Here is a 13662-nt window from a genome sequence, read left to right on the forward strand (position 1 = left end):
TTTCCTAGTAGGTATGTGGCTCGAAATACCATTCTGTGAAGGAGGGTCCACTGCCATATTCCCACTGTTTTCTGACACAAGGGGTAGCGATCCTGCACCCCCCTGCTTATTTAGATAGAACTTTGAAACCTGGTTGTCCGTTTGAATTAAAATAATTTGGTTCTGTAGTCGATCTCTGAAGTCTTTAGAGCGTTCCAAGTGGCCCTCAGCTCAAGGAGGTTGATATGAAGATCTGCTTCCTGAGCAGACCAAGTTCCCTAGGTGTGAAACCCATCTACATGAGATCTTCAGCCTAGGATGGATGCATCCATTGTTAACATCTTCTTAGAAAATGGAATTTAGAATGGTAGTCCCACAGTCAAATTTGATCCAACTGTCTACCAGATAAGGGCATGAGTTAACTGTGCCAGAATCTGGATTGCATCTGCTAGATTTCCAGTCACCCAAGACCACTGGGAAGCTAGGATCCTGAGCTAGGATCGCCAAGCTGTGCTGCTGCCGACCTGTGAGGCTAGGGCTGTTATTGTGTCTGCTCTCACTTGTGGGAGAAAAGCCCGAGCCTGCAATATATCGAGCAGGGCTCCTATGTACCCCAATCGCTGGACCGGAAGAAGGTGGGACTTGTGGTAGTTTATGACAAACCCTAAGAGCTCCAACACCCGAATAATTAGGCGCATTGACTGATGCCCCTTCCTGCAATGTGCTCTTCACCATCCAATCGTCCAGATAGGGAAACATACTCCCAGTCTGCATAAATATGCTGCTACTACCGCTAGACACGGTGAATACCCTGGGAACTGATGTGAGGTCAAATGGAAGAACGTAGTACTGGTAGTGGTGTTTCCCTATCTGAAATATGAGATACCTCCTGTGACTGGGAAGTATAGAAATGTGGGTATAGGCATACTTCAAGTCCAGAGAGCATAACCAATTGTTCCTGAATCATGGGGAAAAGCATGCCCAGGGACATTATCCTGAACTACTCTCTGACAAAATACCCCCCCCACACACAAGCAGAAAGTACCTAGAACAGAATCCCTTTCCTTCTTCCTCTGGTGGCACAGGTTTGACAGCATTGGCCTGTAGATGGGCGGAGATGTCCTCTACAAGTACCTGCTTGTGCTGAGAGCTGATGTATGAAGCTCTCGGTGGGCAATCTGGTGGTCTTTGAATGCTAATGCAGTGCTTAACCAAGACAGACTATTTGAAGAACCCCCCAGTCAGAGGTTACAAGGGGCCACCTGTGTTGGTAAAAATTCAGCCTCTCCCCTACCGGTAAGCCATCCGGGACAGTTACTTTGAACGGGGCTATGATATGCTCTCCTAGAGCCAGTCAAAAGCTCATCTTTTGCTTCGACTGGAGTCGGCTGAGGCTTCTGAGGGCGAGACTAGCAAGGCCAAGAATGCTGGGCCTAGGGTTCTGGGCAGAGCAAGAAGGTGATGGAAACCTACTACTCAGAGTAGTAGGGTTTCAGCCTAGGCTCACTCAAAAAACTCCTAGAAGAGGAGGTTGCAGCTGGAGGTTGCTGAGAGAGTTTGGAAAATATCTATTTTTCTTTCTGAGGTCTGTATATTACTCCCCACTGCTGCTTGTACATAGAGGGTATAGGTTTCATTTTCCTGTAAAAAGCACGTGTTATGCACTTACAGTTAAGTCACATGACAAGAAGTGACTCGTGAGGAACTGAAACTATATGACCCATATATGACACACAGATTTGGTATAATTCGATTGGTAAGTGAGGCTGAGGCGCCCCCCCCCCCCCCCCCCCAAAAAAAAAAGGTGTTTAGGGGAGCAAGAGCTAGGAGGTTCATGCAATTTGCATGCTGTAACAAAGGCGAGCTGCATGAGGATATCACGCGTAGGGGATAAGGGAATGGCCCATAAGCACCAAGTGTGCACATGTATGGAACAGGAGAGGCTGGTAAGAATACAGGAAATACCCTTTTATGTACAATGAGTAAGAATATGAGAAAAATATATAAGAATGTGTGATGAAAGAGGAAGAAACTGAGCAGATTTTGCAATTCAGCCTCAGCCTCTTGCTTGCTGTGTGACAAACTGCTCCAGAGGGAACAATCATTTATTTTGTACAGACTAAGAGAAAAACCAATAAAGATTTGCTCGGTGCACTTATCTGAGCCTCACTGTCTCTCTTTTACCAGCCAAGGAGAGTTTCTCCAAGGCTGAAGTGTTTTCCCCTCCTAAGGGGCAAGGGAAGAAAAAACATGTCCACGATCTCCTCTACCTTAATCACCAAAACAGGTTGTCACCTCAGCAATGAACATCTGCCAACCTCTCCTGAGCTGCTAGTTCTAGGTCAGACACACAGGCCCAGATGCATGAAAGACATTGGTAATTCCCGTTCCCTACCGATTCCATAGCAAATTGGTAGGGAACGGGAATGCATCAACGATAGGGAATGCAAATGAGCTACTCGTTGTAGCTCACTTGCATTCTCTAGTCCTTCGGTACCTGAGTCGGAGAATCGGGACGTCCCTTTAGATTAGGCTCCTCTTCCTGGTCTCTTCAGCCAATCAAAGCGGGCTTAGCTGGCTGTTGTCAGCGAAACGCCCTCTGATTGGCTGAAGAGACCAGGAAGAGCCTACTCTAAAGGGACGTCCCGATTCTCCGGCAACCAGGAAAATAGAAAAATTTCACTGTTGGAGGGGTAAGTGGCGCGGCGAAGACTCAGAAGGGGGAAAAAATACATGAGCGCCGGCAGAACAAAAAAACTGCAAAAAAAAAAAAAAAAAGACGTCTCTCAGAAGCGCAGGGAGAGTACGTCCTTAAAGGACGCCCCTCACCTGCGCTCCCTGCTTTTTTTTTTTCTTTTTTTCCTTTTTTGGGGGCCCTTTTCCTTTCAGATTCCCTCACAGGAGCCCTAACAAGAGGTCAGACATCTCGTTAGGGTTCCTACGGTAAGGGAATCGGAAAAACGGTAGTGCATCTGATTATAATGGGCTGCAACGGTACTGCAGCTCATTATAATAGCTTTTCAATCATTTGCATTCCGTTTTCGTTGCCTGCTACCGTGGCAGGGAAAATGCCCTTAGTGCATGCCCGGGGTGAACTACTTGCGTTTTAAACTGGCTGGAACCAGTTTAAAACGCAAGTTGTGGGCTCGTTAGGTTTTGTGCATCTGGGCCACAGTCACGAGAGTGCATATAGAGAACGACACAGGGATGGGGACCTGCAGTAATCCATGGTAACAAAAAAAAATTATCGTGGGAGCAAAACCTTTTACCACCCCACGGGAGCGGTAAAAATCTTTGCTCCTGCAGTTTAAAAAAAAAAAACACAATTACAAAGGGTCCAACATCTGTCTTCCTCCTTCCTCCTCCTCGCCGTGTCTCTCTACCTTATGCAGCCGTGAGGATGATCCCCACAGGCCTGCTCCATGACCTTCCCTCTACCGGCTCCTGCCTTCTGATGTAACTTCCTGTTTCACGAAACCAGAAAAGCTTTCTGCTATAAAGTTCTCTCCCAGACCATGTTTTGAACAGATTTATCTGACCAATGAGAATAAATGGACAGAGATCACATGATTACATTTCAGTTAGATTCCATATTAACTCTGAGAAATGGTACAATTAGTCCCAACAGATCAATCCAGAGACTTGTCGGTTATGTCCCTCTGCCAGCCCTAAACCTCAGTATTGTCGATACCAAAACAGTGGAACCCACCTGAAAACCAACTGCTTAAACCTCTTCTGCCTCTGTAAAGCCTGCGCAGGCCTCTCATCGCTCCCATGGGAGGAAGCACCCATAGCGCAAAAAAGTCAGTTTTCCTTTTTTTTTTTTTACTTAAATAACCTTTTCGCCTCAACTGAGTCCGCTCAGTAGCCAGGCTGTAAGACCAAAACGGAAGGGATCCTCCATAGGCATGGGTCCCTGCATCAGCAGCCCCCTGCGACTGTACAGTCACAGAAGCCAGTCGATCATGAGATGGATCAAGTCCATGTACCACGGGTGCCTGGGCCAATCTGGAGCCACCAGGATTACCAGACCTGGGTGTCTCGTGATATGACCCAAGACTCTCCCCACTAGAGGCCATGGAGGGAACACATACAGAAGGGATGTGGGCCAAGGCTGGAGGAGAGCATCTATCCCCTCTGACCCAAATTCCCTGCCCCTGCTGAAAAATTGGGTGGCCTTGGCATTGTTTGTGGGTCATTAGAGTGAGAATCGGAACACCCCAGCGCTGTGTGATCTTTCCCACTCCCCTGGATCCAGCTGTGTCCGGCTGAGGAAGTCCGCCTGGCCATTCAATGATCCCGCAATATGCACTGCCAAGAGCAGTAAGAGGCATTCCTCTGCACAGAGGCAAAGCAGCGAAGACTCCTTCGCCAGAGGGGACATTCTTGGTACCTCTCTGCCTACTGACGTAGGTGACTGTTGTCACATTGTCGGAGAAAACAAGGGCCAGTCGTGCACGAGCCCGTAAGGCTGGCATCCATCATCACCACTACCCACCCAGGTGTTCCCAGGGGAAGCCCCTTCTGCAGGTTCACCGACGTGAACCACCATCACCTGGCCAACCAAGTCAGATTCGACCAAGGTAGCTGAAACAGATAATTCTCTGAAAGAGGAAACCAACGACTGAGAAGAGACAACTGAAGTGGTCGCATACAGCTCCTGACCCATGGCACTACGTCCACCGTGGCCACCATGGATCCTAGTACTTGATCACAGTTCCATGCTCTGGGGGCCAGCATCCTCAGGGTGCCCTCCAACTAACTATGGAGCCGCAGTCTGAGATTCTCTGGGTAGGACACTGTCCCTACCCGTGTGTTGAAAATCACCCTCAGGTATTCTAGCGATTGCGAAGGTTGCAAATGGCATTTTGGGAAATTGATCGCCCAACCCAGAGACTGCAAGAGGCTGATCACCCTCTCCATCGCCTGGACGCTTTCCTCCAAGGATGGCGCCTGAATTAGCCAGTCATCCAAACAGGGATGAACCTGAATGCCCTCCTTCCTGAGAAAGACTGCGACCACCACCATGATCTTGGAGAAGGTTCTGGGCACCGTGGCTTGTCCATATGAGAATGTGAAGATAGGCATCTTTAGATCTCAAGAGGTTAAAAACTCCCCCGGTTGAACCGCCTCAATGACTGAGCACAGTGTTTCCATTCGAAAATACTGCACCCGCAAGGCCTTGTTCACATACTCGAGATAGAATACAGAGCGATGGGATCCGCCCTTTTTGGGTACCACAAAGTAAATGGAGTATCGGCCAAGGCCAACCACCGACGGGGCAACTCCGCAAGTTTCCTGAATCACTAATACTCTGGTGGCTTCCTTGCAGGGTGATTCCATGAAGACATCCAGAAGCGTACAAGAGAACTCTAATTTGTAACCGTCCCGGATGACCTCTAAGACCCATTCATCTGAACTGACCCTGGCCCACTCCCCCAGAAAATGGAACAGCCATCCCCTGATGACTGGGGTATGAGCCAGGGCTACATCATTATGAACCCCTTGCCGCGGACTGACCACAGAAGAGGGGTCAGCATGGCGCTCACTCTGAAAGGATCGAGTCTTTTGTTGAAAACGAGGCCTTTGAAATGTTGCAGAACGGCCAGGGCGATACCGTTTCGCTTCCCTAAAATGGGAGCGGGAGGGACCAGAGTGGAAAGCCATATTGGGCTTGTCTTCTGGAAGCCTCTGACCCTTAGAATCCCCAAGAGTCTTAACAATCTTTTCTAGGTCCTCACTGAATAGAAACTTACCCTGAAAGGGTAAGCACGCTTAATGGGACTTTGAGGCAGTATCAGCCGCCCAGTGGTGAAGCCAAACCCAGCGGCGAGCCGTGACTGCCAAAGCAAGCTCCTTGGCAGATGCCCGAAGCAGACTGTAAAGCAGGTCAGCTACAAATGCTATGCCAGACTCCAAAGCTGGCAAAGACCCCACAAAATCTTCCATAAAAGATGACTTTTGGACCCACAAGAGGCAACAAGCCCGAGCAGCGTAAGACCCGCACAGTGAGGTCTGAAGACACAAAGCCGCTACCTCGAAAGCCATTTTTAGGGATTACTCCAAGTTACGGTCCTGGAGGTCCTTAAATGCCATGCCACCTTTCACAGGCAAGGTGGTCTTCTTGGTGACTGCCGTGATCAAAGAGTCAACAGTGGGTAACCACAAGGACTCCAATTCCTCAACCGGCAGCTGAGAGAGACGTGCCATAGCTCATGCTACCCGCAAACCTGCATCCAAAGAATCCCACTGGGCTGAAATGAAGACTTCCATGGCCTCATGAATATGCAAAGCTTTATGGGGCTTTTTGGTACCAGACATAATAAAAGGGGTGGACAGTAGCTTGGACGCAGACCCTGGGGAAGGAATGTTAAGAACTTCCAGGGCCCAGACAATAAGAGCTGTCAGCTTATCTTTCCAGAAAAGGCAAGCCGCAGTAGGATCGTACCGTTCCTCTGGGGGTAGCTTACCCTCTTCTAGAACCTCAGATGCCTTCAGCACAGACCCTCCTGAAGAATGTCCGAAATCCACCTCCAATATCATGGAGGCGTCATCACCATCTGTCAGCGACTATAGACGCAATTGCTTGTCCTGCTTGTCCTAAAGAACATTCAGTTTTCTTCTCTCTGCAGCTTCTGCACCCTCTCTGCTTTCTCTTCTTCCTCTCTGCCAGTTCCCTTCCCCCATTTACATCCCATGTTCCCTTTCCTAGTTTCTCATAGGCTGTTTCTTTCGCACTCACAGCCCTTGTCCCCACCAGAACAGGCAACATGCCAAAATATTACACAGGGCTCTGGAACAGAACAGTAATACATCTACTACTTGTAAAACAGAACAAGTGGTACTGCTAAAGAGCTCTACACAGAAACTATAAGCAAACAGAACACCAAACTTTGGTCATACTCAAAATACAGCCAAAATCCTCATCAAATACAACAAGGGATCAGTAATTAGAAATATAAAGATAAAAATTGACTGGGAACCCCAAAAAGTCAAACTAAGCATGTACCACAACATATGAGAAATAAAAATAGAAATGCATTTCCTCTTGTACTGAACAAAATACAAAGACATCTGAGATTTCCCAAAGCAAACATATTCCACCTAATAATTTCAAAGGTAAAACATTTTCTATTTTTGTTGTTTTTCACAAACATGTTGGTCCCAGTTTCTGTTTTCTGCTTTCTCGTCTCTCCAGTGGGTGCTGTCCATTTGTCCTTTCTCCTATTTCTTCCATTCTCTCAATAATCCCTCTCTGATGTATTTCCTTTTTCTCCCCTTTTTTTCTGTCTACTCAAATTTCACCCTCTCACTTTTCAGTCCTCCACTGATATTTCACTTACCTGTCAACTTTCCATCTCCTCCTCTCTCTCACTTCACTCCTTCCCTGGCCTCCTATTCTCTTCTCTTTCATCCACTCCTCATTACTAATTTCTACCCTCTGTACTCACCATTCTCCTCTCACTACTCATCTCTTCAAGAACCCCCATGGTTCCGCCAAGCATCTCCACTCCCTCTTCCTTCCTACACCCTTGTAGCCAAGCAACTCATAGTTTGGGAAGACCTGGTCTAGTGGTTGTTGCCACAGATCTTTGCTAAAAAGGTCTCTTTATATTCTCCTGTTTGAACTTGGTTCATAAGGTACACACAGCTCTCCAGACCACCATGCACATTTAAAAAAAAATTATTTACAGATTAAGCTCACACCTTTTCAGTAGAAGTTAAAGTTAAATTATGTAGTAGGGACCCTGAAGGGGACATGGGAGAACTAGAGAGTTGGGGCCTAGAAGGGGATAAGGGAGAAATGAGAAGTCTGTCAGTCATATAATGAAGGAAGTTTAAGTTTTTCTAAGACTCAAAACAGTGGCCTTGAAGACTATAAACTGTAGCTTGGCTTAGGCTAATTGTCTGTTGAACCAAATGTACTAGCAAAAGGCCTTGAAACCTAGGCCTGAAAGAAACAGAAAAATTGTCTGGAACTCAGCCAAAGAAGGATGTGCGTGGGTCAACATGATATGGCCTATCTATTGATGGAACAGACAGGACCTGAGAATGGCAAGCAACATACTTTTTTCCTATTATGTTAACATGTCAAAAAATGAAGCTGTATTCTGAAGTTTGCTAATAAAGCAGCTCTGTTAAAGGAGAGATCAGAGACTTATCTAGCAAAGCTGCTGGATTTTTGCAGCTGCATGATAGCCTCTCCTGAATATGGCTTTAGTTTTAGCTGTAACCTGTGCTGTGTGTTTATTTCCTTGAACATACCTTGGGCTCTGACATCTAAGAACCAAGGTAACGGCAAGGAGTCCCCCAGGTTCCACCAGCCATCAAATTACATTCAGAAACACTAGTTATTTTCTCTGTCCCTGGAGGGTTTACAATTTGTTTTGTACCTGGGGCAATGAAGGGCTAAGTGACTTGCCCAAGATCACAAGGAGCAACAGGGTATTTGAACCGGGCATCCCATGTTTCAGTCTGATACTCTAACCACTAACGGGCTTATTTTTGAAAGTGATCGCCGGCCATCTTCCGACATAAATCGGGAGATGGCCGGCGATCTCTCAAAAGCGGCGAAATCGTTATAATCAAAAAGTGCTTTTTTGACACATTCGTTGCTTTCCCGTCGCCAAGCCAGTGAAAGTTCAAGGGGGCGTGTCAGCGGCGTAGCGAAGGCGGTACATGGGCGGGCATAGGCGTGGCTACCAGATGGCCGGCTTCAGCGCATAATGGAAAAAAAAAGAGGTGTTAATGAGTATTTTGCCGGTTTTACTTGGTCCTTTTATTTTCACGACCAAGCCTCAAAAAGGTGCCCCAATTCACCAGACGACCACCGGAGGGAATGGGGGATGACCTCCCCGTACTCCCCCAGTGGTCACCAACCCCCTCCCACAATAAAAATATAAAAATAAAAAACTTTTTTGCCAGCCTCAAATGTTATACCCAGCTCTCTGACAACAGTATGCAGGTCCCTGGAACAGTTTTTGTTGGTTGCAGTGGACTTGAGGAAGGCAGACACAGGCCCATCCCCCCCCCCCACCTGTTACACTTGTGGTGGTAAGTGTTGAACCCTCCAAACCCCACTCTACCCACATGTAGGTGCCCCCCTTCACCCATAAGGGCTATGGTAGTGGTGTAGAGTTATGGGGAGTGGGTTTTAGGGGGGATTTGGGGGGCTCAGCACCCAAGGTAACGTATTTGTATATATATATATATATTTTTTTTAGAAGTGCCCCCTAGGGTGCCCGGTTGGTGTCCTGGCATGTCAGGGGGATCAGTGCACTACAAATGCTGACTCCTCCCACGAGCAAATGCCTTGGATTTAGCCGGGGTTGAGATGGCCACTTTTTGTTTCCATTATCGCTGAAAAACAAAACCGGCCATCTCAAACCCGGCGAACTCTGAAAGAAAAGATAGCCGGCCATCTTTTTCGATAATACGGTTCGGCCAGCTGTTTGCGGCGCCGCAAAAATAGATCGCCGGCAATCTATTTCGCCGGCACCATTCGATTATTCCCCTCTAAGCTACACACTACAGACTCTTGAGATTTCTCATCAACTAAACAAAGCCATCTTAATTCCTACACAATCTATCTAGTTCATAAATACCCAGATATGCTTTCCCGACTAGAGTCTTTCTTCCAGATTGACAGACTGCAGTCAAAGAACCATGCCACCATTAGTCCAATGCCCGTTCAGTAACAGCTCGCACATTCCTCAAAACCCTGGCACCAATGGCAGCCACAGCCTAAATGGTTCTGTTTGTATGACTGCATATGAGGACCCTCACGTCAAACTCTAATGGAATCGTCATTAGGGAGAAAGAAACCAAGACAATCTTCAACAAAGCATGTCCTGCACTGGTAGCAGAAGCCACTCAACCTACAGAAGAAATGCTCTTTCAATAATTTCATCACAGGTGCATCCGCAATCAGCAGGAGTGTGTATCTTTTTCACTTATGTACTTAGGGTTTGTAGATAAATGGGAAAGCGTAAAGAAGATTCCTTCACATTTATCAGCTGGAGTTTTGTGCCGTTTACTACACCCTTTCTTCATTCAAGCATCGGCTCTCAGGCTCAAGACTTTAGATATGCTGCTTTCAATACCTTAATATTCTTTATGATAAGACTACTATAATGTTATTTATTCAGGGGTTCCAAATTATAGGCTTAAACACCAACACCACTGCTCACTTTGTTTTGTGCATGCCACTTATCTGGCGAGCCCTTTGTTAACTCGCTTACATTGGTTGCCAATAATATATTGCTGTCAATTTAAAATTCTATTGTTAACCCATCTTGCAACTCCTGGTTATTTGTCTTGTTTTGTTATCCCTTATTAACCTTCATGTATGTTACATTCTTTGCAAGAAAATCATTTTGTACTCCCCATCCAGCTCTTGCATGGCTGGATACTACCAGACTCTCTTATTTTGTGGTTCCATTGTTATGACGTCAACCACCAAAGGGCCCTCGTGCTGAAGAATCCATGACTAAATTCAAGGCATTATTGAAGCCCCACTATTTTCAGCTAGCATTTAGTTGACTGAATTAGAGTTTGGGGACCTAGGATGAGTCATGGATCTGTATATTGTGTGTATGGATATGTGCATGTATGTGAGTATGCATGTGTGTATGTATATAGATATGGATTTATATACATGTGACTATATACAGTGGTGGAAATAAGTATTTGATCCCTTGCTGATTTTGTAAGTTTGCCCACTGACAAAGACATGAGCAGCCCATAATTGAAGGGTAGGTTATTGGTAACAGTGAGAGATAGCACATCACAAATTAAATCCGGAAAATCACATTGTGGAAAGTATATGAATTTATTTGCATTCTGCAGAGGGAAATAAGTATTTGATCCCCCACCAACCAGTAAGAGATCTGGCCCCTACAGACCAGGTAGATGCTCCAAATCAACTCGTTACCTGCATGACAGACAGCTGTCGGCAATGGTCACCTGTATGAAAGACACCTGTCCACAGACTCAGTGAATCAGTCAGACTCTAACCTCTACAAAATGGCCAAGAGCAAGGAGCTGTCTAAGGATGTCAGGGACAAGATCATACACCTGCACAAGGCTGGAATGGGCTACAAAACCATCAGTAAGACGCTGGGCGAGAAGGAGACAACTGTTGGTGCCATAGTAAGAAAATGGAAGAAGTACAAAATGACTGTCAATCGACAAAGATCTGGGGCTCCACGCAAAATCTCACCTCGTGGGGTATCCTTGATCATGAGGAAGGTTAGAAATCAGCCTACAACTACAAGGGGGGAACTTGTCAATGATCTCAAGGCAGCTGGGACCACTGTCACCACGAAAACCATTGGTAACACATTACGACATAACGGATTGCAATCCTGCAGTGCCCGCAAGGTCCCCCTGCTCCGGAAGGCACATGTGACGGCCCGTCTGAAGTTTGCCAGTGAACACCTGGATGATGCCGAGAGTGATTGGGAGAAGGTGCTGTGGTCAGATGAGACAAAAATTGAGTTCTTTGGCATGAACTCAACTCGCCGTGTTTGGAGGAAGAGAAATGCTGCCTATGACCCAAAGAACACCGTCCCCACTGTCAAGCATGGAGGTGGAAATGTTATGTTTTGGGGGTGTTTCTCTGCTAAGGGCACAGGACTACTTCACCGCATCAATGGGAGAATGGATGGGGCCATGTACCGTACAATTCTGAGTGACAACCTCCTTCCCTCCGCCAGGGCCTTAAAAATGGGTCGTGGCTGGGTCTTCCAGCACAACAATGACCCAAAACATACAGCCAAGGCAACAAAGGAGTGGCTCAGGAAGAAGCACATTAGGGTCATGGAGTGGCCTAGCCAGTCACCAGACCTTAATCCCATTGAAAACTTATGGAGGGAGCTGAAGCTGCGAGTTGCCAAGCGACAGCCCAGAACTCTTAATGATTTAGAGATGATCTGCAAAGAGGAGTGGACCAAAATTCCTCCTGACATGTGTGCAAACCTCATCATCAACTACAGAAGACGTCTGACCGCTGTGCTTGCCAACAAGGGTTTTGCCACCAAGTATTAGGTCTTGTTTGCCAGAGGGATCAAATACTTATTTCCCTCTGCAGAATGCAAATAAATTCATATACTTTCCAAAATGTGATTTTCCGGATTTAATTTGTGATGTGCTATCTCTCACTGTTACCAATAACCTACCCTTCAATTATGGGCTGCTCATGTCTTTGTCAGTGGGCAAACTTACAAAATCAGCAAGGGATCAAATACTTATTTCCACCACTGTATATATATATATATGCAGTTGCATATACATATATATTGTTATTATAGATTTTGTATACTGGGTGAATATCTCCTATCCTATTCAGAATTGTAGTTCCTTTCTTTTATTATGGATTATGACTGCTCTGGTTTGCATGTCAACAATGAAGAGCGGTACATCACATAAAATGAACTTAACCTCCACTGTCCTCATCCGTACCCAAAATCAAGTTGCCATGATGTATATTAACCAGCAAGGGACTTCAGGCTCCTTCATACTCAGAATGGAAACTATAAGATATGGCACCTGGGGCTTACCATGGGGACAACACTGCAGGCATTCAGCAGACAAGCTAAGATGCCCCAGATCCTTATGAATCTATTGTAATGTATTACAATATTTATATTCCGCCTTTAATAAAAGTTTATCAATGACTGGCCCACAGGCCATTCAGCCATTGTGGTCTTCCCAAAAATGGATGCCTACAATGTGGTGGAACACCAAATGTTGCCTCTTTTGTTCCTGGAGGTAGGCAGTAGTGCATAATACCACTACCCTGCTATCCAATGTCATATAAGATGAAGCTTACATACGCCTAATTAAGCAACCCTGATTTGGTTTCTTTGGCTGATTCTCTGATACAGCAGAGCCGCATAACCCAGAAGTTCAGAAATTTTTCAAGGCCTTCCTGGGGGCCATGTGGATTTCTACTACTACTATTTACTACTATTTAACATTTCTAAAGCGCTACCAAGGTTACGCAGCGCTGTACAATTTAACAAAGGAGGACAGTCCCTGCTCAAAGGAGCTTACAATCTAAAGGACGAAAAGTGCAGTCAATCAAGTAGGGGGCAGTCTGGATTTCCTGGATAGAGGTACAATGGTTAGGTGCCGAAAGCGACATTGAAGAGGTGGGCTTTGAGCAAGGATTTGAAGATGGGCAGGGAGAGGGCTTGGCATATGGGCTCAGGGCGTAATGCAATTATGATCTTGCACAATAGTTTAAATAGGGTTACCATATTTGCCCTAAGGAAAAAGAGGACATGTACCCTGCCCTGTCACACCCCCGCCCTGACCCCTGTCACACCCTTGCCCCGTCACTTTGACCCCCTCCAAAGAAAGCCAGATTCCTTCTCTCTCCCATGTATATCCCCTCTCCAATTTTCCAGTCTCCCTCCACCCACATCAGTCCATTCATTCACAGCCCCTCCCCTCCTGTACCTTAGTTTAGTGTCCTGGTGGTCTAGGGGCCTCTTCGGGACAGGAAAGAGCCCCCTCCCCCCCCCCCCCCCCCGCCCAAGGCGGCCGCAGACCTGTCTTGCCCCAGCGCCGAAAGCCATACTACCTCAAAGAGACCTCCAATAAATTAAAAAAAGAAAAAAAAAAAGGTTTTCCACTGCCCTTGGTTAATTGTCTGGTGATGTGTATTGTGGGACTAGA

The 13662-nt window shown here is 46.4% G+C and overlaps 1 protein-coding gene across 4 annotated transcripts in view; it reads right to left on the minus strand.

Moving 5' to 3' along the window:
• Positions 1-13662, minus strand: part of G6PC3 (glucose-6-phosphatase catalytic subunit 3) — a 159591-nt gene that overhangs the window by 44201 nt on the left and 101728 nt on the right. For 2 of the 4 annotated variants that reach the window (XM_030220975.1, XM_030220974.1), the window contains exon 2: positions 1025-1080. The exons of the other annotated variants lie outside the window; for them this stretch is intronic. The gene's annotated coding sequence lies outside the window, so the exon portion shown is untranslated. The remainder of the gene's footprint in view (positions 1-1024; positions 1081-13662) is intronic. 4 annotated transcript variants of the gene reach the window in all.

The sequence above is a fragment of the Microcaecilia unicolor genome, chromosome 12, assembly GCF_901765095.1.
Source record: "Microcaecilia unicolor chromosome 12, aMicUni1.1, whole genome shotgun sequence".
In the NCBI taxonomy this organism is placed as follows: Eukaryota; Metazoa; Chordata; class Amphibia; order Gymnophiona; family Siphonopidae; genus Microcaecilia; species Microcaecilia unicolor.